The following is a 24,445-nucleotide window of genomic DNA, read 5'->3' as shown; positions in this document are numbered from 1 at the left end:
AATTCTAGCATAGAGCATTGTCAAAAAGTGTCATATTCTGATAAGCATTTTAACACATTGACTTCACACACACATACACTACAGATAAAACAATCTGATTTTTAAAAATTATTAGCTTGGTAGCCTCCTGTGAGGTATTTGCAAAAACTTTTGCCTGGAAAACAACAACAACAAAAACGTAATATCATTTACAAAAGAAAAAAGGAGGATGGTTTTGTTTGAATTCTGGCTCTGCCATTTCCTAATTAAATGATCTTGGGCATGTTGGTTTCTAGCCATCAGTTTCTCATCTTTAAAATGAGAAAAAAAAATCCCAACATCTCCGGGCTGTGGAGAGAATTGAATGAGATCATGTGTGTCCAGTGCCAAAAGCAGGCTGTGTCAAAAGGAGATACAAAATAAATGTTAATTTCCTTTCCCCCTTCCTTAGATAAAAACAAGTTTAAAGGAATGCAGACATGTATGCTTCAAGAAAAAAAAAATCTGTATATTGAATCAAATTGGAAAGAAATCAGCCTGAAATGGAAATGAACTCAACTTATGAATGTGGTCATTCAAGAGAATTGAAATGAAATACACTTTTTAACGAAGCCAGTGCTATCAACAGAAAGAAAGGGAAAATGCATGACTGTAGTGCTCATGCATTTCTTATTCTTATATTTGCTTCTTTGCTTACAATTATTAATACTAATGAGGAAAAGTGATTTGGAGTTGTATAATTAAAATAAAGAAAAGGTAATTTTAGATAAATTATGCAGAAAGTATTTTGATAATGAGTTTGAGAGAAGTATTTTCTAGAGACAATAATTGAATCCTCATAATCTGAAACACTATAACTGAAGTACCTCTGACTGTCAGATATAGGCAATCATATTAGAGCTAATATTCTATTACTTTCTAACAACAAGCAAGTAATAGTCAATAAAATCTCAGTACTGTTTACATCAAATATTTGATATGTTGTGCACACATATTGTGCACTACCTAAAGGCATATATATATATATATATATATATATATATATATATATATATATATTTGTCTATTATATCTTCAATGTGTGCTCAGTAAACCAAAATGTGTGCGTGTCTCAGAAAATAGAGTTCTTATCATTATATTACATTACCTCTAGTTGCATTGAGAAAGCACTGTACTAATGGGCTGAATAAATCCTTATTTGTGTAGAGTTAACAATTTAGCAAGAAAGAAACATATGCATCTAAAAATAAAAATATGGGCATAAATAAAAGAAGGAAAAAGAGAGGCACTACGCATAAATTGAAAATATAATTATCTGTCTTTAATATATCAGATTGGTAATATGATATATGACATGTGATTTAAAATGGCAATAATGGTATAATACAAATTATGATACAGAAGTGTCACTTTTAAATTTTATCCCAGTTAAGGGGTCAATGTTAGACTCTTATTGGGAAGGCAAGGCTGCAAACCTAAAGGAAAGACAACTTTACAATAATTTCTTCAGCAACACTTTTTTAGACACTAAGTCAGTGAAACTCACTGTCCTTATTTGTTATGGGAGATAAAACAAAAAAAAGAAATAAAAGTACATGTCATCAATACTTTATGTCTATAATACCGGTTCATAAATGTTGGTCTATGAAATGAAGGTCATGGTTTGATTCCTGGTCAGGGCACACGCCTGGGTTGCTGGCCCAATCCCAGTGTGGGCCATGCAGGAGTCACCAGATCAATGACTCCCTCTCATTACTGATGTTTCTAGTTCTCTCTCCCTCTCCCTTCATCTCTGAAATCCATTAAAAAATATATATTTTATTAATTTTTTACAGAGAGGAAGAGAAAGGGATAGAGAGTTAGAAACATCAATGAAAGAGAATCATCGATCAGTTGCCTCTTGCACACCCCCTACTAGGGATGTGCCCACAACCAAGGTACATGCCCCGGACCGGAATCGAACCCAGGACCCTTCAGTCCGCAGGCCGACGCTCTATCCACTGAGCCAAACCGATCTCAGCAAAAAAATGTATTTTTTTAAATATATTTTATTGATTTTGTACAGAGAGGAAGGGAGAGAGATAGAGAGTTAGAAACATCGATGAGAGAGAATCATCGATCAGCTGCCTCTTGCACACCCCCTACTAGGGATGTGCCCGCAACCAAGGTACATGCCCTTGACCGGAATCGAACCCAGGACCCTTCAGCCAGCAGGCCTACGCCCTATCCACTGAGCCAAACCGATCTCAGCAAAAAAAAAAATGTATTTTTTTAAAAAGTGTTTAATTTCTCTGCTACCAAGATAAAGCCATTGAAGACTCTAATGGGATTTTAAAACTGAAATTAGAAGAACTTTAGGAAAATCATTCTGGCAATTAGATTGATGGCTGGATTCAGGGAATGGAGTCTAGAAGTTGGAAAACAAAGTAAAAGACTTATGTGATTATCAGGAGACTGACTGGTCCGTTTGGTCTGAAAGAAGGCCCTGGCGATGGGAAGGGGGCAACTGGGGAGAGATTTTGCAATAATAGGACTTGAGAGGGCACGGACACAATGGATATGGAAACAAAGATAAGAAGAGAAACCAAAGGTGACACAAGGAATATACTTCTAGCCATAGGGAATGCAAGGTCCAGATTTATCATTCTGCCATGGGGGAGGGGGGGGGGAAGCACAGAAAACTGAATAAAATATTTAAATAGATATATTTAGATATCAGACATTTGCAGCATAGGTCTATGAGAAAGAGAGAGAGAGAGAGAGAGAGAGAGAGAGAGAGAGAGAGAGAGAGAGAGAGAGAGAGAAATAAGGTGAGTTCTTCAATTGCATGGACATTCTGCCTGGAAGTCACTGGAAAACTTCAAGCCCAGGAAAGCCCTTGGGCTTCATTGCATTACTAGTTGGACTGGTAAAGATTACAGTTCACAGCCACAGATGTAGCTAAAATGTGCAAAGTAAGATATCAGAGAGGAGAAAGCTACATAGAGTAAGAACTCCAGAAATTTGAGAAGGGGTCTTCACGAGTCTTTGGCTGAATACAGATTTATCTCTCTATATATGTGTGGTAAAACTCTGCAAGTTTGGGTGAGAACAACTGGGGTCAGGGGTCAGGGGTCAGGGGTCGAGGACTGGCGGGGAGAGACAATACATACCAGTGAGTAGTAAGAGAAAATTTCCCAGTGTTCACTGAGGGCCAGGACTAATTTTATCTACTATTGGTTAACGTGGAAATACATCACTGAATACATATTTTTGTAGAGACTCAAAAAAGACCAGGCTTTAGAAATGATCCTAAATTCGATTTAGAGCACAGGCTAACCTGAATTATTCTAAAAAGAATTTTAAATTCTTGAAATGATCTCCAAGAAGCTTAACTTCCTATTAGAATAAGGTCTAACTTTCTTTCAAGGAAAACAGCAAAATCCAATAATCAAAAGTATAAATTAACAATGTCTCTGATCAATCAAATATTATGAGTAAGTGAAAAAACAGAAAAATGTGACTCATACCAGAAAAAAAAACTAGCCAATAGAAACAAACCCAGAATTACAGATGATATTGTAGAACTAACAGATAGGGATATTAAAACAGCTATTATAAATATGTCAATATGCTCAAGGATTTAAAGAAAAACATGTACATAAGAATAAATGGAAGATACAAAAAAGAACAAGTATAATTTCTAGAAATAAAAAGCACAAAATCTGAAATGAACAATTCACTGAATGAGATTGACAGATTAGACACTATAAAACAAAACAAAAAATGAATGGACTGGAAGATATAACAATATAAACTATTCTACCAGAACGACTAAGAAAAAACAACAACAACAAAAAAACATATCCCCTCCCTGAAGAAAAAAACTCATTAACCTGAGAGAAACATCAATTTGTATAACATGTGTAATTGGAGTTCCAGAAGGCAAGTAGAAAGAGATGTCAGAAAAATCTATATTTTTTAAAAAAATGGCTAAAATGTTTCCAAATTTGTCTAAAACTATAAACCCAGAGCTCCAAGAAGTTCAAAAATTTCATTCAGCATAGGCAAGGAAGGGTGAGGAAGCCAAGACGTATGACAATCAAATTACTAAAAAACAGTGAAAAAGAGAAACATCTGAAAGGCAATGACAGAAGAAAATTTACATTAAAAAAAGAACAAAAGAGAAAATTGTCAGATTTCTTATCAGAAAATATGTAAAGCAGAAACCAGATTATGCACTGAAAGAAAACACTGTCAACTTAGAATGTCATATACAGCACAATATATTTTAGAAATAATGAAGAAAAACAAAACTAAGGGAATATTTTACCAGTAGACTTCCACTACAAAAATATTAAAGGAAGTTATTCAGGCAGAAGGTAAATGATACCAGATGGAAACTGACTTTACTAAAAGGAAAGAAGAACAGTGAAAATTATAATTCTATAAAAAATATAAGGGACTATTTTTTATTGTGTTGTTTGTTTATTTGTTTATTTAAAAGATAATTGACTGTTTAAAGCAGAAATAACAAATACTCACTATGGGGGGTTATAACACATAAACCAATAATATGTATGTAACAATAGCACAAAATACATGTGGAATAGAAGTATACTGTTGTAGGGAAGTTGCATTACATGTGAAGTAGTATAATATAATTTGGAATAGTATAATAAATTTGTGATAAGTGAAAGATGTATATTATGAGTCCAATATTACCACTAAATATAGCTAATAAACCAGTAGGGGGAATAAAATAGAACTTTAAAAAATAAGCCAAAAAAGATAGGTAAAAAAGGAAAAAGAAAAACCTGATGGAAAAAAACAGAAACAAATAGCAAGATGGTAGATTTTAAGATTTTATCTTTACCTTATTAATGACATTAAAAATAAATGGTCTAAAATCTCCAATTAAAAAATGTATTTTCCTGAAATGAATGAAAAATCAAGACTTAACTATGTATTGTCTATAATAAACTAACTTTCAGTAAAAATACAGATAATTAAAAGTAACAGGATAAAAAAAATACCATGAAAGTATTAATCATAAGAAAACTGAAATAGCTATATTAATATCAGGTAAAATGGACTTCATAAAAGTACTATGGATCAAAAGAGATAATAAATAATGATCAGTAAAATGGGAAATTGACAAGTAGTAGAAAAAAATCAATGAAATCAAAGCTTATAGTATTAAAACATTAATAAAAATGATAAACTACTAACCAGATTTATTAGCAGGGGGGAAAAAAGAACAAACAAATTACTAGTATGAGGAATTACAAAGGGAGCATTATTATAGATATTACAAATAATAAAAAGATAATAATATGTTAATAACTATTATATATGCCAATACATTTGACAACCTAGATGAAATAGCCAAATTCTCTCTTGAGAAAAAATGGAAACCTTGAAAATTTTATATAAAATAAGAAACTGATTTTATAATTTTAAAATCTTCAATAATAAAAATAAAACTCCATCCAGATGGTATTATGGTGAATTCTTTAAAGCATTTAATGAAAAAATAACACCAACATCCCACAACCTCTTTCAGGAAATACATGAGAAGGAATACTTCCCTACTCATTTTATTATACGAACATTACCCTGATAACAAATCAAGACATAAACATTACAAAAAAGAAAACTAAAGGAAAAAAAAAATCCTTCATGAACACAGGTACAAACGTTCTTAGCAAAATATTAGCAAATAGAAGCAGCATGACCTGAAAAGTATATTTCACAAGCAAATGTAGTTTATCTCAAGAATGCAAAGTAAGTTTAACATTTAAAATAAATTAACATAATGCACTTTATAATGGGATTAGAGTGAAAACATGATTATCTCAACAGATGCAGTAAAGTTCTGTTTTTCTTAAATCCTCACCCAAGGATTTCCCCACTGATTTATATATATATAAATATATATAATTGATTTTGTACAGAGAGGAAGGGAGAGAGATAGAGAGTCAGAAACATCGATGAGAGAGTCATCCATCAGCTGCCTCTTGCACACCCCCTACTGGGGATATGCCCGCAACCAAGGTACATGCCCTTGTCCAGAATCGAACCCGGGACCCTTCAGTCCCCAAGTCAACACTCTATCCATTGAGCCAAACCAGTTTTGGCTCCCCACTGATTTTTAAGAGAGTGGAAAAGACAGGAAAAGGCAGAGAGAAACATCAATGTGAGAGAGACACTTCAACTGGTTGCCTCCTGCATGTGCCCTGATCAGAACCCTGGGCTGGGAAGAAGCCTGTAACCGAGGTGTGCGCCCTTGACCAAAATCAAACCTGGGACCCTTTGGTCCGAAAGCCAGTGCTCTATCCACTGAGCCAAAACAGCTAGTGCTGCAGTAAAGTAACAAAATTTAACAGAAATTCATGATGAAAGCTCTCAAAAATTATGTATAGAAAAAAAAAAAAAACTTTCTCTATCTGATAAAGAACATCTACAAAAAACCTATAGCTATCATCCTAATATAATTAACTAGAGGCATGGTGCATGAAATTCGTGCACAGGAGGGGGGGGTCCCTCAGCCCAGCCTGCACCCTCTCCAATCTAGGACCCCTCAAGGATGTCCAACTGCCTGATTGCCCCAACTGCTCTTCTCTGCCAGCCTGGTCACCCCTAACTTCCCTCCCCTGAAGGCCTGGTTGCCCCAAACTGCCCTCCTCTGCAGGCCTGGTCCACCTAACTGCACTCCTCTGTAGGCCTGATCACCCACAACTGCCCTCCCCTGCTGACCATCTTGTGGCAGCCATCTTGTGTCCACATGGCATCTTGTGTGTTGGAGTGACAGTCAATTTGCATTTTACTCTTTTATTAGATAGGATGCTAAAAGATTAAAGCCTGTCACTACTTCTAAGTTGGGTTTAACAGAGGGGAGGCACTGGCAGGAAACTGGATAAGAGGGAGAGAGTAAGTACATTCATTTTCCTAATTTCCTTCCTTTTAGAGCAGTGGTTCTCAACCTTTCTAATGCCTCGACCCTTTAATACAGTTCCTCATGTTTCGGTGACCCCCAACCATAAAATTATTGGAAAGCATAGATATTTACATTATGATTCATATCAGTAGCAAAATTACAGTTATGAAGTAGCAAAGAAAAGAATTTTATGGTTGGGGGGTCACCACAACATGAGGAACTGTATTAAAGGATTGTGGCATTAGAAAGGTTGAGAACCACTGCTCTAGAGCAGTGTTTCCCAAGCTTTTGACATATGTGTACCCCTTCTATAACTTTTGTAACGCTGAGTTCCCCTCGTACTCATGAGAATGTAGAATTAGGCGCAGCTAAGCTCGGTGCAGTGCATATCCCCACCAAACTCCGGTGCAACGAGTACCCCCACCAAACTCTTCCCGTACCCCTGGGGGTACGCGTACCACACTTTGTGAAACACTGCTCTAGAGCATCTTCTACCAATCACCACAGCTACTTCAGGACAGCTCTCTCCTGAGATAAAATGAACTGGTAACTGTTGCCTCCCTTTACACCTTCAGGACTTGGCTGCTCCTACTCATTTTTGCCCCCAATTAGGCTTCATGTAATTCTGCCCACATCTTTGTAAAGTGTCTTTTTGGAAACTCAGCTCAGTTCCCTGGCGAAGTGTGCCATTGATCCCCAGCAGGGCCCTTAATCTTAATTTACTATCCACCATCATACACTTACAAAATATACAAACAAACCCTTCCAGAACAGAAAGTTTGTTATTTTCTCCAGGATCTTATATTTCCATGCTACTTTTCTCATGGAATTTTATCTTAATAATATACATTTAATCATGGTTCTTGCAAAAAAAATTTATATAGAAATGGAAAGGTTTAATATGTTTTTATTTAATGAAATAAAAATGAGTTATAGACTACCAAAAATTTTCTGGATTGGCCCAGCCAGCATGACTCAGGGGTAGAGCATCGACCAACCTATGAACCAAGGGGTCATAGTTCAATTCTCAGTCAGGGCACATGCCCGGCTTACAGGCTCAAGCCTGGTGGGGGACATGCAAGAGGCAGCTGATCAATGATTCTCTCTCATCACTGATGTTTCTATCTCTCTGTCCCTCTTCCTTCCTTTCAAAAATCAATAAAGATATATTTTTTAAATTTCTGGACTGAATAAATTATCAGGGCAGTTATTTATCCACAATTGATCAAAGAATGTAAATATATTATAAAGTTTTATTTTAACATTATTGAATATAACACATTTCTTATTGGAAATGCACCTTTTAATGGGGCTTATTCTCCCAATTATTTTATATTTCCATATCTGAATATAATTTATGGGTAGAATGATGTGGAGTTCAGACTAAATCAATAGGAGAAAAGGAAGGACTGGGTCACAGGAAGTTCAGAGCTTACAAAGGTGCATAAATTCGTGTTGTTAAGTCAATTCCTTTTAAGAGCAGAACCTACAAGGCATTTCTATAATAAGTACTCAGCAAAAAAAAATAAATTAGCCAAAAAGAGGTTAGTAGGGGGCAAGATGTTTGTGCTTATGCTAAAAATAAAACAGAAGTTTGTAGTATATAATCATTTGGCAAAAATTAATGAAAATTTTTTCCTGCAACCCTGAGTAAATAGTCAAAGTATAAACACTAACAACACAATATATGGTTTGTCTTCTGGAAAACATAATACTGCTATTTTGGAAGTACACATGGAATTTTCACCTTCTCCTTGAAATTGTGGGAAAGAGGCAGCTCAGACATAGGCTCATGTCTCAGCTTTTGTGAGCTTCACAGATCCCAGCAGTCACTTTGTTTGGTGTGCTGGGGGGTCTTTAGGCCCTGCAGCAGCATTTTCTAGTGAGATCCAGGATAAGTTAGAGGTAAGATTTTCCTCTATAAGTAGAAGAAGGAGGGACTGAGAAAGGGGAGAAGTGAAAGGAGGACTTAGACACATTCTTAGAACAGTCTAGTTTATTGAAGAGAGTGAACGGGAAGCTGAGTATCTGATATGCCTCTTAACACTTGCAGTGCCATTCTGGCACTTCATACCCAGTGAGAAGCCTTTGCAAGCCCCCAGGGGGAGATCTAAAAGTGTGGCAAGTACTAGCTGGTTGGCTCAGTGAATAGAGCATGGACTGACGGGTCCCAGGTTCGATTCGGGTCAAGAGCACATACCTCAATTGCAGGCTCCTCCCTGGCCCCGGGGCCCTGGTGGGCCATGTGCAGGAAGCAACCAGTGAATGTATTTCTCTCACATCTATGCTTCTTTCTGTCCTTTCCTCTCTCTCCCACTCTCCCTAAATATCACTGAAAAATAGCCTTGGGTGAGGATTAATAAAAAATAAAAATGAAAGTATGGCAAAATATCACCTGGAAAAAATGACAGGAAAGTCACTACTTGTACAAGTCATTCAGAGTTACATGAATCTATGTTCCTTAAGACACATTTTCTTTTACAAAGCTGCTAATGCCGAACAGCCTAAGTATGCGGCATCGCTGAGAACGTGAAACCGGATCTTTTGTATATTCTAAGGTTGAGTCTACACAATAGCAAAGTGTCAGATGTTTTGTCTCCACAGTGCCAGACATCTGGATTGAATGAAAACTCAACTAAATGGATTTGATGTTCATCTTGTTTCCCTTCTTAAGGCTCTCTCTTACCCCTGGCTGTGAAACACCCTTTGATATCAGTAGCAAATCTGAGCATGAAATCAACCGTCTGCACAGAAGAAAAGAAAAGGAGCCTTGTCATTCATTCTTCCCATGAATGTGCTTTCTTTCCTTCACTCTCTCTAAGCCCTCTCAGGGACTTGCAGGTACAGGCCACCTGCATCAGTGGGAAAATGGCAAATAAGGGGCCCCCTTGCTGTCTGCCACCACAACAGTGGTCTCTAGCCTCCAACTTTGGCCTGCACCCCTTTCCTGCTCACTCTCCCTGGTCAAGGTAAGGAGCCCTGCGCGGGGCAATTTCTCCAACCCTCTGATCTCCCCCCAAGAAAGAGGGAAGGAGCCCCAGACTCTCAGTGAGCCACACGTTCAACAAAGCAACATAATGAGCTGCATTTTGTTGAGGGCTCTCTAGGTCACCCAAATCTTTCTCAAATGTGATTGTTTATAAAATGTTTGATAAAAATAAATGATGCTTTCAATTTAAACAAAATTTCACACTGTTACTGGTTTTAATAACAGTTTTGACAGATGAGATTCTCATCATCTGTTTTTTCTTTGTGAAGGCTTCTTCAATAAACTAAAAATGCTTTAAACTAACAGATGTGACTATAAAGTAAGGCTTGAGTGTGAGACATCAGGAACTAAGGCTTGTCAAATGCTTCAACATAGAAATTTATTCCTAGCGCAAGCATCTCCTGGGGATCAGGAAAGTCAGCAACCTAGTGATTGCTGGCTAACGTGTGAAGCTTGTTTTAGCAGCAAGATGTCATTTATCCCAAACTGGGAGTGTATCTGTGCCTGCTCCTCCCATTCGCTCTCTGGATCTAGCAATTTCCCCTTCTCTAGTTATCAGAAACCGATTCAACAGTCAATCTAAATATGTTTGAGCTGATGTTGACATTTGACAAACTGATGATTCACAATTTTCCCATCATCTAAAAAATTGAATTTTCAGTGATATACTATTTATCATAAAGAAGTTTATTTTTGCCCACATATGTATGTGTAATATGTATATATATGTGTGTGTGTATATGTGTATATATATATACATATATTTTGCCCACATATGTATGTGATATATATATATATATATATATATATATATATATATATATATATATATATATTTGTGTGTGTGTGTGTGTGTGTGTGTGTGTATGTATTTTTTTTTAAAGAGACTTGAGGCTAGGAATTGAGAATGTAGTACTCTAATTTCAAAATAGTTCACTTGCCTTCAAAATATAATACTCTGAATTTTCCCCCCTTTTTTGTGATGTCTTTATATATTTTAAACAATTATTCTGGCATAGAGAAATATAGCACTGTGAGGCAAATTGAAAAATTAGTTTAACAACAAAAGTAATCCTAAAGTTCAGTTAAATTAAGGGGTGATATGATATAAAGAACATTTTTCTTAAATTGTCCTATTCCAAATGAAATATCCTCTCACACAAAGGTATGTCAAAACTTATTAACATGATCTGAGAATTAAAATAAGAGATTGAGAAATACTAACTTCCATTTCTATCTCTTCCACTAACACTCTATATATTCTATCATCTCATTTAATCCCCAATTTATACTTTTCCTTGAAATAAGCAGAGAGCATTTGGCTTCTGCGTATGGATTAATGAATGGGTTAATATGTCACTTATCTCATTAGTCTTCCTCTGGCCCACAGGGTGAAATCTGCTAATGGCCCCCATTGTAGATACAGGCTGCTCTGGGCATTGTATGAAAGAAGGGAGAGTTTCAATGAGGAGAGACTGGACCCAGATACTAAGAACAGCCCTAAATGAGAGTAGTCAGGTAGTCCAAAGCCATTGTGCAAGTATCATGATAAGATCAAACTTGGATTAAGCAATAGTTGGAACAAAATGATACTGGGGTAGAGGCCAGTTGAGAAGACAGGGTTTAGCTACATTTGCTAGGGAGAAAGCAAGATTCTAAGCTCCTGGGAAGGAGACTGGCAAGAACCAAGCAGAGCTGCAGAGCTCCAACCCTTGCTAGAGTCTGGGGCTCTAGATAAAGAGAGTCCAGGCTGAGAGGGTCCAGTGTGGATGAAGCAGAAGGTCATTTCTATGTTCTGGGTTGAGAGGTATCAGGTCATGGTAGAAAAGCATCAGAAAAATGCTGGCTCAGGCTTTGGTGCTGGTGTAGCACATTGACTAATAAATATGCATTTAGGCATGTGTCTCCTCTGCTAAACTGGTAACCCACATAGCATCTCCACATAACATAGTACATGCCTCGAAATGAGTGAATAAGTGAGCCAGAGTGAAACACTGGGAAATAAACAAATGTGAAACCACTTGAACATTTAAGAACACACAATTATATCTAGCTCTTTAAACATACTCTCATAGCAGAATTCTATGTCCAGGTCATTAAAGAGAATAGTCTGATGAGGACAGATATGATTTTCTAAATATGAATACTGAAAGAAGAAAAATATTACCCTATGACTTTATCTTTTGTAGATTTTCATAACATCTTGATGATTTCCTTCCTGTTGGCTCTACTTGACAGGTATTACAATCAGAAATGGAACTATGAAGCAGATAAATTTAGAGCTAACTATGAATATTAAAGAACAAGTTTGTGTTTTTCAGCCCAACATATTGAAGAATCACCATCTATCATCTCATCCCTTTTTCCAGGCTACTAAGAACTGGGATTTATCCTTCACCCTTTCCTTCTCCAGTCACCTCTCAGCTGGGCTCAAATAATCATGCTTTCCTCTTTAAATATCTTTCTTGTCTTCTTTGTCCCTCTCATTGGCTTCTTCTGACTTCTACTTCTAAACTTTTATTTATCCATTGATCAGCCATCCACTCACTTATTCATTCAACAAACATTAATTAAGCTCTGTACTAAGCACTATCCCAGCTGTTGAGTATATAAAAGAAAAAAGAGATGATCCTTTTCCTCAAGGATATCCAAGTAGTGGGGAAGACAGACTCATAAACAGGTACTCAAGGAGATAGCCTAGTCCACACTTTCCTTTTCCAGTGGAAGATTTCAACCTAGTTCCATGTAGGCCATCTTGGAACTACTTCCTTTTCTTGTTATCTCCACTTTGGGCCCCACCACCTAGAACTATTGTAAATTAGAAGGGCAGGGTCTTGTAGAATACTACCTCTACAGCAACATACTGAATGCTGCCCCAAAATGGCCTTCACCAATTGGCTATAGGACAACTAGTTACTAAGTGGATTTTCATGTACCTCCCTGGAGTGGGAGACAGAGAGCCTTCCCTGGTGGAGACCTATGGCTTCTTTCTCTCCTGCTCCCCATTTCTCTGGTACCTTTCCCCAATCCTCTACCCTGCCCTTGGGGATCTATAATCAAATCTTTGAATTAGATTAGTCTCTGAAGGTAGAAAAACTTGCTCAACAAGTATGCATCCAAATCTTTCTGACTTACCTAGAGATTTTAAAAGTATGTTCAGCCTTTGTTTTGGATGACTCACTGTCTAGGTGTCTAGTCCTGTGGGAGGGTGGGGTTAGGGAGGAGTAAGGGTTGTAGACAGCAAGGGGTGTCCTCAGGATACAACTAAAGACATGTATTTACCCCAGGTCCAGGAAAACATCTATTAATATACTAAATATACTAATATCTATAAATATATATAGATATAAAAGGCTAAGTATCTGTCTGTCCGACCAGTAGCTATGACATACACTGACCACCAGGTGGCAGATGCTCAATGCAAGAGCTGCCATGACACGCACTGGCCATTTAAAAATAACAGACCCGGTGCCAACAATCCAACACTCAGCTTCCCCCAAGTGGGACACAAGTCCTACCACCACCCCGGAGCAATACCCCACCAAATCACAGCCAACGCTGCCAAGACCCCATGGTGCAAAATGCGGCCCACAGCCCAGCCCAGCCCTGAAACAGTCTCTGTGGGTGCCAGGTAATGATGTCACATAGCAACCCCCAGCTTTCTCTCCCTAGCAACTAGCCTCCTTGGAGTTTCTTCAGCCCAGAAACCCAACTTGCTTCAGAGCCAGATGCGAACATTTTACAGTTTAACCAAAAGCTTGTGAAGCATTTTTCATGTGCCTCATCTCATTTGATCCTCACAGAAGTCCTGGAGTAGGTAGATAAGAGACTCGGTAGAATTCTATTTTCTTTTCACTAGCCAGAAAACAGAGATTTAGAAAGTTTAGAAACTTGACCTGACTGAAAAGAAGTAAGAAATGGTGGAACCTGAAAATGACTTCAGGTTTTCTCACTGTGCAGAATATAGTCAATCACTGCTACAGTTAAATATTTTACCCTTTGTTCTCCCTGTGTGATCTTATAATAATAATAATCTGCTTCATGTTGATATTTACTGCTGTGTTGCTAACAATTACCTGAAAGAGAAATTGGGGTGCTTTAGTGGGCTGGAAAAAGTTTAGCTAAACCAGAAAGCAAGTATATATAATTAAGCAAATTTATTCTACCCTATATAATAAAGGGGAAATATTCAAATTAATTATCCCACCCTCACAAGATGGCTGCCTATGATCAGGCCGGCAGGGGGGACCAGGCCAGCAGGGGGGTTCATGAGGGATGACCAAACGACCAAACAAGCAGGTTGCATGGGGCGATCAGGCTGGCGAGGGAGCCATGAAGGGTGACCAGGCCAGTGGGGGGGGGGGGGGCAGTTGGGAGTAACCATGCTGGCAGGGGGGACAGTAAGGGATGACAAGGCTGGCAGTGGGGAGCAGTAAGGAGTGACCAGGCCAGTGGGTGGGGGCAGTTAGGAGTGACCAGGCCACCAGGGAGGTGGCAGTTTGGGGTGACCAAGTTGGCGGGGGGGGGGAGGGGGGGAGGGTCAGTTATGGGTGACCAAGCAGGCAGGCAAGTGAGCAATTAGGAGCCAGCAGTCCAGGATTGTAAGAGGGATGTCTGCCTAGCAGTTGGACATCATCTAACTGGTCTTGGATTGGAGAGGGTACAGGCTGGGCTGAGGGGACTCGCCCCCATACATGAATTTCATGCACCGGCCTCTAGTGTATATATGGCTAAGTTGACTTGCGCATGTGTGATACATGTAAAGTTCATAGCTGGTGCCAATCACATGTGTGTGTTTCAATCTGTCATTATCAATTGCGAATTTGATTGACACTTCTATTATAGAGAAAGGGTAAATAGTGATATTAAAATATTAAAATATTTTTTCCAATTAATTTCCTTTCAATGTGCACAAATCCATGCACCAGGACATTAGTATTAAAATATAACCCCTCCTTCTTTTTAGTATAAATTGCAAAGTAGCATATTGTGTTAAGTGAGAGAGACAAAAGAATTGGGGCTGGGAGATACAGAAGCTGGGCCCCTGAACTAGTCTTTCAGGAGACAGAGCATTGATCCTGATCAATTTCCTTACATACTTTCACTTATATCTCATGCATAGCCAACACTTTCTCATTATCCATTTTTTAAAAATCTCTGACACCTGCAGAACTGAAGCTGGACTTTTAAAGGTCACCATTTGCTGTCTACTTGGCAAATCCAGGGGACATTTTTGAGACCTCCCCTTCCTTCTCGTCTTCAAAGCTCCAGTCACTGTGTCACCTACAACATTTTATCTCCTACAACATTGACTTACCTACTAATCAGGAATATTCCAAACCACATTACCTTGGGTGATTTAGTTATGAAAACAACAGGTACTTAGAATGATTTCAATATGTTTTTTCAAACTATACTCACTTCTTCTAGATCATAATATACCATCTTGACGGGGACAAAAAGAATAGGGAAGTGGTCTCCCCTGATGATCCCTGGTCTGCAGATAGAAAAAAAAAACCTTGCAGCCTGAAGACCTGCATCCTAATCCCATCTCTGTTATGCGTCGTCCCTGCAGCCTTGGAAAATTACCCTGTGGCTTCATTTTTTAAACGGTGACTTCAGTGATGATGCCCCACTGCACCACACTGGAGCGCCTGGGCTACGAGGAGCCTACTGTGCTGTTTCCAGGACCAGGCCACACCAGCCAAAGGCGAACCAATACGCAGTACACTTGAGGGCCTTAGGAGCTGCTACAACAAAAAAGACTCTCAGTACAACTATGCATCCAGGGCAAGGGCTGGGAAAGAGAAGAGAAAGAATCCAGAAGTGAAAAGGTGGGCTCTGCATTGCAACAGCTTCTACCTAAACCTCAGTTAATTGTCACATCTCCTGTTGCCTCTGAGAACAGCCTGGTAGCCACTGATTGGAAACTCCTACCTAAAATACACAGCCTCTGGAAACCCCTGCTTACCATCCAGAGGCATTCACCTTCAATTCCTTGGTAAACTTGCTCTCACCACTGTAGTAATAAAAACACGCCCAAATTTTCCCAACCCTTTTCTCCTTAATTAAACATACCCACTCCCCCTATGTGAGGAAGAAAAAGAACTCCTTTTTAGCTGAACACAGCTGGCTCATTTAAAGTTTCATTAAGATTCATTTTTATTAGTTAACATATCAGCTCATCTACAACAAAATAACTTCACAAAAATCAAAAGCACATACATATTGTTATTGACCAACAATTGTGATCTCTTTTGCCTTTCATTACTCACAAGTTGATGATTTTTTTTTATTACTGTCTTCTTTCCTTTTGCCTCTTAAGCCATAAATAACCATGGATGTTCCACCTGTAAGGTAACTTCTTGCTGAGAGCTTTCCTGTCTACTCTCACTAGCAGAGCTCCTGCATGCTCAGGACTAGGCTTCTGACCTGCACACTGATAGCATCCAGTGCTGAGCTTACTACTAGGTGGTGCTCCAGTCCTGTAGCCCAGGACCTGCAGGATAACCTACCTTCACCAGAGTCTAGGCTCTTATTCAATTCAATCGTGAAGGAGAAAGGAATGTGAAAGGAGCACCTATGAATGGTCTATCCTGAACTAGAGTCTGTGGTGCTTTATAAATGCCAGCCCTTGCCACAATCCTTTCAGATACACATCATTATCTGAAGTTACAGAGCAATGCCATTATCAAAGATCCCCACTTAATAATGCACAAACAACTGGTGTGGCCAAGTACTTGCTGTGATGTGTCTAATTCAGTGTTTTTCAACCTTTTTTGGGCAAAGGCACACTTGTTTCATGAAAAAAATCACGAGGCACACCACCATTAGAAAATGTTAAAAAATTTAACTCTGTGCCTATATTGACTATATATAAAGTAATTCTCTTGAATAGGAATCAAATAAACACAAAGAAAGTATTTTATAATTACTTTATTATGAAATATTAAGTAAACAAAATAGTGAAAAATTATAAAATTCTTGTCTTGTCTGCACCTACGGCACACCAGGCAACATCTCGCGGCACACTAGTGTGCTGTGGAACAGCGGTTGAAAAACGCTGGTCTAATTCTCATGGTCTTGAGTTTTTCTACCATGATACTTCCTTTGAAAGTTGAACTTACAATCATTTCTTGGTTTCTTTGCATTAAATTCAGTGTTCATTTTTTGTTTTCTTTCTGAGTATTAAAAAGGTTTTAAAATTTATTGATTAATGTCCAAGAGTAATCTGTTAAATTTAGTGACTAGGTTTTAAGAGCTTAGTCAATACTGGTAGTTATTATATGCCCTGGCTGGCAGAAACAATCAAGCATATATCTGGTCATCAAAGGGATTATCAGGTGTCTTTTCCTGATTCCAATCTCTCCAACTCATATTTTGTACCACTTAAATTCCATAATAAATAAACTTTTCTTAGGTACCTACTGGATGCCATGATGTGTGTCCTATATTTGAGCTAACAAAGATATTAGGACACCTCTAACGTTAAGGAACCCACATTCAAGACTTTCCCTTGTATACAACATCTCTTATATCAACTATATCAAGCCCAACCTTCTCTGCAAAGCACTTACTGCAGTGCTCAATTGTCCTTTTCTACACTAAACTCATAGACTATGAGAGCTATACTGTTTAGTCATTCTAATTATCTCTTATGTCTTAATTTTATCTCTGCAATGACACTATAATCTACTTAAGAGCAGAATCGCTGCTTACAATCATTCTTTTCAGTCACACACAAGACAGGGGATTATTTCTTTGGCTTTAAACCCAAAGAACATTTTCATTTTGTGATGATTTAAAGGACTTTAAAAGACTTTTTGATTGATTTCAAGGATTAAATCCAACACCAGAGAATTTTCCTCCTAGTTAACAATTCTACTTAGTTCTTTAATACAAAAATCATCACTGGGATTTATGATAAAAATTGAGTTTTATAAAAGATGTTTGTGTAGAATAAAGACAAAAACATTATTAATCATATAGCATCTGAAGTTTCATCTTGGTTCTTCTTAATTATCAAGTATTATTTTGTTTTTTCTTTCACCCAGTTATGTCTGTAATTCTGCCATCAAGCCAAGACTGTGTTCCCATTATTTTGCTATTTCAGAGAAATGTAAGGCCAAATTCTTGCGCAACTTTCTTATAATAACTATACCCCTTCGTCATAGTACTTGACTTTTAAGGATGAAAAAAATAAAACATCTCACTTTAGGCAAAGCTGGAGAGTAAAGGAGTAGCTATCCCTGCCCCAGGGCCAACCATGAGCCAATAACATGCCATTAGAGAGAGCCAGCTGAGAAGATTGAGAACTAGAACTTCATCTATCCATTGGGGCAGGTAGGCAGCCACTGATAAGTTTCAGTGACTAAGAAGTTCAACCTGTCCTATGGAATATAGCATCTGGTACGGAGGACAATGGGCCTAGCATGGGCAAGAAGAGGTAGTATCTACTTCCTAGCATGTGGTCATAGATGAACTGTAGTAATGGAGGACGTAGGAACAGGTGAAAATAGAATTCCAGAGAGGTAGCTGACACTGCAGAAGTTGGCCAATTAGTTGGATAGGACCTAGTATTTGGACTATTTTGTAAAAACTTGGAAGTAAAAGGTACATCCTCCAGCCTAACTGGACCAGTGAGTCACCAGCCTGGCCACCAGATTAGCCCAGCCTGACCCAGGGAAAGAGGTTAAAAGTTCAATTAAAACAGGGTCTGGCCGAAACCGGTTTCGCTCAGTGGTCGAGCGTCGGTCTGCGGACTGAAAGGACCCAGGTTCAATTCCGGTCAAGGGCATGTACCTGGGTTGCGGGCACATCTCCAGTAGGGGGTGTGCAAGAGGCAGCTGGTCCATGTTTCTCTCTCATCGACGTTTCTAGCTCTCTATATCTCTCCCTTCCTCTCTGTAAAAAATCAATAAAATATATTTAAAAAACAAACAAACAAACAAAAAAACACAAACCAGGGTCTGCAGAAAGAGTAGCCCGGGGTTCCAATAATCCCTGGAGAATAAAGTGGCCTTCAGGATACCAGAAATTCAGGCACACGTGGACTCCAACTTCACTTTTGTAATTCTAATTCACAATGTAATAATAATGAGAATGTGTGTATTAATCCTATAAGTTCATATTCTAAGTGGAGCATTTCAAAGTCTGCAACAAAGATGATTAGAGTCAAGTACCCAGGTTGGAGGTCATTTCTGAAGCTCTCAGTTAACATTGCTTTTACCTACTCAGAATACTGACAGGGTATGTAGAACTCCCAGTTTCAAAGTCACGTGCATTTAGTGGGTTTTCTTTGCCCTCAGGAGGCAGGCAGAATAGACTAGTGCAGGGATCAGCAAATTATCACCCACAAGGCAAATCTGGCTTACCACCTGTATTTTATTAAATAAACATTTCCTGGAACAGAGCCACACAATTCATTTACATATTACCTATCACACTATTATTAGCAGGGTGGAGTCCCTGTGACAGAGACTCTATGGCCTACAGAGCTTAAAATATTTACTACCTGGCCCTTTACAAAAAGTGCACAGTGAGGTCAGACTGTTATAGGTCAGTCCATACCTTCACTATTTACTAAGCAAATGCTATGCTCTGAAAATCTTGTCCTCCCATAATTCACATAGTGAAACCTACCCCCAATGTGATGGTATTAGGAGTGGGGTGTTTAGAAGGTAATCAGGTGATGAGGGTGGAGTGCTCATGAATGGGATTAGGGCCCTTATAAAAAGGAGCTGAGAAAGCTCCTTGCCCACTTCACTGTGTGAGGTTACAACTAGAAGGTTCTCTCTGTGAATCAGAAGGTGGGCTCACCAGACACTGAATCTGTTGGCATCTTGACCTTGGACTTCCTAGCCTCCAGAACTGTGAGGAATAAATTTCTGTTGTTTATAAGCCACCCAGTTTGTGGTATTTTTTTCTAGCCACCCAACTAAGATAGCAAATACTTTGGGCAAATCACTGTAAGTCTGTATGCCCCAAATTTCTCATCCATAAAAGAGTGATACTAATGTATTTTCCTCCACAAAGTAGCTATGAAAACCAAGTGCAATAATACATGGGATGTACCTAGTGCAGTTTCCAGTATGTAGAAAGCACTCAGTAAATATTACCCCTTCTACTGTCCATCAGGTAAGGGCAGCTTCAAAACTGTATTCAAGTAGAATGGTTCTAATGTAGAACCTGTAAAGTAAATCACCCTTGAGAAAGATACCAATATAGAAACTAGCCCAAACCAGTTTAATCTCAATAAGGTACTTGGTTTAATGCTGTCAATATGAAAATTTTTAAGATCACTAATCATTCTTTATTGCTGCGAATGTCTACAATATCATATAAATTGCTTTAAAGGAATACTTAAAGTTTTCTGTAGAACCCTGTCAAATGCAAATAAGGGTCATGAAGGAAAAATTTACACTTCATCAGTATCAACAATTTATTGTAACTCATAAAAACATATATTATTGTGTGTTTTTTTAATTTTGTTGATTATGGTCTCACATAGTTATCCTTATCCCCCCCATTCCCATCCCAAACCCCTTCCTACATATGCCCCAACCCCCTGTTGTCCATTCTATTGTGCTTTTTTGGTGTTTTATATTACCACCCTTGGGACATACTTGGAAAAAAATTGTTTTGTAGCTTTAATCTTAAAATATCTCAAAATCTCTTCTCAACTCAGAATCTCATTCATTAAATTCCTTCTTGTAAGGCACCATAAATGCAGTAATCTAGACCCTGATAAAGGTTTTTAAGTTGTCCCGTAGGACAGTTGGGGTGGAGAAAGATGGAACATTAGTGTCAAAGAAGCATATTATTTGATTCTCAATATAATTAATAAACTCTTTCTCTTCCCCACAGGAATCTGCTAAATCTCCAATTCTTAGTTGTATTGAGAGAAAAGATTTAGTTACCTACTTAATAGAAAAGGGAGACAGAAAAAAAGATCTGAAAAAGGCTTTAAGTATTTAGTGGTTTAAACCCTGAATAAATTGAAGATTTGAATTAAAAAAAATCAGCCCTGGTATTTTTCTATGAAAATGGTGAACAGAAGGAATATATGTGCTCAGAGGAATAGCGTTTTATGCCAAACATCAATCAACCCGGCTTTAGAAGCCTATTTATAATACTGTGGGGGTCCTGGACAGTTGCACTTCACACTGTGAGGACCAATTCATGACATTAGATAGTGAACAATTGAAGTCTTTGCAAATAATTAAAACTCTGTTTGAAAATGGAGATGTTTTCCACAGCTTTCCTGTGTATGCACGATATCATCGATATTCAAGAGTGTAAATATTGACTAGTTATTGCTGGTAGCCAGAAGGAGCAAAATCCCCTTTGAAATAATAATGTGGAGTGTGTGTATATAACATATACATATGTATGCACACACATTTGCATAGAGATGTTAAATATATAGTCATATAGGGAGAGAAAATATAGATTTCACTTTATATGACAGTTGAATAGCTATACTTTAAACAACCCATGTTCACTGCCAGTACAGTTCTAGTGTGAGTGTGTATGCGTGTGTGTGTGATATGCAATAAAGACGCAAAAAATATTTCTGAAAATTTTTTATCTGTGGTTTTTTTTTCTTAACATGATAATGAAAAATATTAGTGAGCATGCCTTTTATCTTTTTAAAAAAACAACAACACACTCTTCATTGTTTAAATTGGGATCTGAAATACTACGATTTTAGAGCTTGCAGGGACAGAATTAATAATCTTACCTACTTTTAATGATATTTTAAGTCCATCTTAAATCCTTTTGAGGTGAAGGCAAAGCACAACTAATACATAAATTAAAATCTTGGAACCGGCTCATTTAAGAGACATGGGACTGAGAATTTTTTGAAATTAAAATATCCTTCAGGATTATTATTTCAATTTACTCCTTTATCAGAGAACTCTTAAAGATCTCAGCGCACTCGGAGTGTGAAGATACAGAAGAAACAAGAGCCATTAGCCTTTTTCCATAAGGCTCTCAGTCAGAGCCAGGCGGTAACATTCACATGTTCTTTGGAAATCAGAATACGGGCTCTCTATAAAAAGAGCTTATTGTGGGGTGCAAATCGTAAGTGCAAAGTGCTAGAAAAGGGAGCACTTTACACAGGTGAGAATTGGCAGGAAAGAGATGAGCCTCACCCTCGACATACTAAACGGTAGATACTGTCTGGCTGGGGTGGAGAGAACAGAATAGAGCAGACTGAAGGAACAGCATAGCAAAGAGGTAAAGGAGGGAAGAGCACAGTGTTGGGAGAAATAAAAACCAGAGAGCAGAATGAATCAGAGATTATGATCTGGATTAATTAAAACTTGCTGTGGTCTCCTGAGTGGGCTCCCGTGTTTTGTGAGTCAGCTCCGAGGGAGGGAGTTCATCAGAGACCAGCAGAAGAACTGGGATCTTCAGATCCATTTCTGGTTTTACAACATTCCACATAAGTAAAATCCTACTTCCAAAACTCAGTGACACGAAAGCTCTGTGTTCTCTTATGAAAGAATCATGATAATATTGACCCATCTGTTTTGGTAAACACTGAGGCTTGTTCCCTAGCTGATCTGACCAGGTCTCAGCAGGGATCATGTTTCATACACCTGCATATTCCCCACAGTGTGAACCAAGAGCAGGGCAAGGGACATACACATTGGTAAGTTAGTGAAGGCCAGTGGAATGAACTTACTGGTATCTGGTAGGCTGCGTGGAATTTCTCCCATAGTCCTTACAGGCGACCAGGGTCCACAGGGGTTTCTGACTCTGAGTATTAAAGAGGCCATTATGAATATACAATATTGTTGGGATGGGAGATATGGTCTAGAATTAAACACCCCACTGGTTGAGCTGGCTCATACTAGAGCCCCATGACATCTTGGTGATATCGACATGAACAAAGAGAGATGTGTGAAAATGTTCAGCCAAATGAATAACTGTAGTCTAGAAAGAGGACAATTCTGGACAAAAAGTAATCCAATTGGATTCCAAGAGTAATCCCATCCACTTCGAATCTTACTTTGTAACTACGTCCTCTGGCAAGGCAAGGATTCCTCCCCAACTCTTGACAGCAGTGACACTAGCTCATAAAGCCAGGGCCACACTAACAAGGTGGCATACAGAATCCTGGCCCAGATCCAGGAGATCCTGACCTGAAACGTTCCATCCATCCGCGTAGAAACGGGCCTTTGAAAAGGAAATGATTCTGGTGATTTCCTTTCCCAATGCTTGCATAGACAGGTTTCCCTGTGATTCCTCTCAGTCAGCCTGAATACAGGAGAGCACCAGGGGGAGCTCACACATCTTCCTTCTTTTCCTCCCCCTCTCATGGAAGGTTGCCTCTTGTATCCCAGAGAAAGGATGGGTCACAACAACATCTATGAAATGATTCACTAATGTAAGCACAGGTAATTCATTCGGTAAAAATACTCGGGGTTCATTTTGAAGACTCTGCAAAGCATCCCTCATACCTGACACACCTAAAGTCAGCATGCGGCCAATTCATCTGGCTTTAAGATGTGGCCTCTTAAAACTCCTGAATCAAAAAGACATTATAAAGGCATATATCCCTTAGATTCCCCCATGTCTCCCCAGTGTAAAAATGGGGATGTGGATGGGGGGAATCTGCTTCCTTCCCATTGAAATGCTGTTTCAGCATGCTCCAATTTCAAGCAGACGGAAGGTCAATAGAAGGGAATGGGGTCTTTCCACATGGATTAATGGGATTGATTTATTTTATTTTTTCTTAACTTTTTTATTTTAAGAATGAGAACTGGTTGCTTTTCTCTCTCTCTCTGGGATTGAAAATGCAAGGCAAGGAGGAAAAACTCAAAATACATAATTCACTTTGTGTTATCGTTAGGGCAGAAGGTCAGTGGCCCAGGGTTTCTAAAGGACTAGATAACCCACACATATAAACTCCTGATGATGTGCTTGCAACTGGCATTCAGAGTGTGGGGACCTCCAGACTCCCCAGTTGCTAACAGGGAGAGAAAAAAGACCCCCTGCGTCTGATACTTGATTCACAGATAATGCCCTTCACTCACTCCTTGCTTTAAAGCAATACTGTATTTCTAAACCCTACATGTCAGATCCGGGGATCACAAAATCATAGAGATCCTAACCCAGGAAGATACATCATGAGGTCCTCTGACCAACTCTCTATGTTAAGGCAGGTGGAGATACGATTGTTTTAAATTTTCTTTTAGAGATGAAATAGTTGAGGTTCAGAGAGGAAAATCAAAAGCCCGGGTCACGCAGTGAAATGATTTTTGTCTGTAAATTAAAAATCCACTCAACATCCTGTTCCCCAGCCTGTCTTCCTTTTAAGACTGTAAATAACCTTTTTTTAATATTCCGAGTTTAAACTTTGAACCACCCGCAACCCTGAAGAGGAAAGAGATTTATCATCAGGGAATGCAGAATAATTAAACATCGAGGTAGCTGAACAGCTGGGGAAATGCTGGGATTGATAAAATAACCCATCAGATGCGGATGTCTCCTGAGGGGGAGGCAGGGAACCTCAGGGAAGCAAGCGCAGGGCCGCCAAGGAAGAC

This window comes from Pipistrellus hanaki (assembly GCF_964339955.1).
Source record: "Pipistrellus hanaki genome assembly, chromosome: 6".
NCBI classification, from domain to species: domain Eukaryota; kingdom Metazoa; phylum Chordata; class Mammalia; order Chiroptera; family Vespertilionidae; genus Pipistrellus; species Pipistrellus hanaki.
The sequence above is the reverse complement of the archived record's forward strand: the minus strand, read 5'-3'. Positions refer to the sequence as shown.